We start from the raw sequence: 1909 nt of genomic DNA on the forward strand, positions 1-1909 counted from the left end.
ACCATGGCTCTGCCTTGATTTCCCTCTCCTCTATTGCAGTTCATAAGGGAGGTTTCCTTTTATGTTTTGGTTCTCCAATTTGAGATTTCTTTGCAAATGCATCAATTATTGTGGTGTGTTCAGTGTTGGCTGATTACCAGTGCACTCACTAGAGTATACTTACTCATTTCCTGCTGTGAGATAGGATTAGGAGAAAGGGAAAACAGCTCAAAACTTTAAAAGGGTAAAAAGAAAAGTTTATTAATAGCAACTAAAAGAAAGAGTAATAAGAACAAAACTTTCAGAACACTTCTCCTCTCCCTACAACCTTTTCTTTCTTACTGAAAATGTAAAGAGAAAAAACCTAGAATTTTCAGTCAGTTTACCATCTAGAATAGTCTTTCTTCAGTTCACTTAGGGAGAGGAGTCTCTCTTTCATGCTATGGAGACTTCTCCATAAGAAACAGTTCTCTTGTGGCTCTCAATTTCCATGAATAGCAGCTGCCTGGAGAATCTGTGATTGTGCCGTCCCTCCCAGTTTTTCACAACTCTTTTACAGTCATGTTTATGGGCCATGTCAACTTATGGGGTATTGGTTTAAAGATGAGCTGTTTAAGAGCAAACGTTCTCCTCATCTATATATGAAATCATCTTCATCTCTGAGAACAGAGATCTTCTTCTCTCCCTGAGGGCACAGGGTCTCATCACTCTTTTCTTTTTCTCCGTTCAAATTTCACATGGGATCACAGCTACTTCAACATTTGCTTCCTTTAGCATGGAGGCCTTTGCTGAACAAGTCATCACTGCAATTTTCAATGCGATATAGGAAAAAGGAGAATCTGATGTATCAATTACATCCTTCCCCATAGCTTTACAAGAGGATTTCAGCACCAAGATCAAGGCATCTCTTCATCCATCCCATCTGGGACTCAACTTCTTCTTCACTGACCTCGGTGTCTTTATGTTGATCCTCTATGTGCCTGCACTTTGTCCTTTTCTCTCACTCGAGGGAGGATGGAGGCACTGAAAGAGTTCGTATCTCACCGGGGCCTGCAGATGGTTCCGTGACCCTGGCCGGGCTCGGTGCTTGCAGCTGGAGCTGTTTTACGATGGGGGTTTCTGCAGCAGCTGCGCTGGGGCTGTGTCAGGATGGGCCGCGCTGGGGCAGGGCCAGGATCTCAGCAGCCAGGCCAGAGCACAGCAGCAGCACGGCCGGGGCCGATGGCTTCTCCTCCCCCTGCCCGGGGCTTGCGGGTGAACCCCAACGGTGGCAGAATCTTGGCCAAGCCGGCCTGGCCCGGGGCTGCTCCTGGAGCCTGGCAGATCCTGGCTGGGCCCGTGCTGGCGGCGGGGCAGGGCTCAGCAGTGCCCAGATGGTCACAACTGCAGCCATGGCCTGGCCCGGCCTTGGCCCCACGGCCTCCCCTGCCCTGCCCGGCAGCCGATGGGGCCTGGCGAGGTCCCTGGGAAGGGGCCCAGCCCCACAGCAGGAGCCGCCCAGCCCGGCCTGGCTGAGATGGGGCCAGGTCAGCCTTGTTACCTCTGTGCCAGCCAGAAGGGAAAGAGACCCTCCCAGGCTTTCTCATCTTTTACATGTGTCTTCACAGAGGCTAGCAGCTTCTCTTAGAACATCACTTCCATGATGCAAAAACACCACAACAGCACAGAGCACAGAGCTCCTTTGTCCATATGTAGTGCTTATGGACCTGAGGCCTCAAAAGTCCACCTTGGGAGATCTCTGAGCCCTCTCCAAGGTGTTTTCAAATGAAAACATTCAGCTCGGAGTCTAAGAAAATCACCAGAGGACAGGGCCAGCCTGACCTGTTTGTCCTGGCTACTTTTTCTGGGAGCAATCCTTGGATATATGGAATTTGGGAGGCCAAATTCTAATTTTGGTCATGGCCCCTGGACATGAAGGCCGATTCTTTTC

This window comes from Melospiza melodia, unplaced genomic scaffold (genome assembly GCF_035770615.1).
Source record: "Melospiza melodia melodia isolate bMelMel2 unplaced genomic scaffold, bMelMel2.pri scaffold_99, whole genome shotgun sequence".
In the NCBI taxonomy this organism is placed as follows: domain Eukaryota; kingdom Metazoa; phylum Chordata; class Aves; order Passeriformes; family Passerellidae; genus Melospiza; species Melospiza melodia.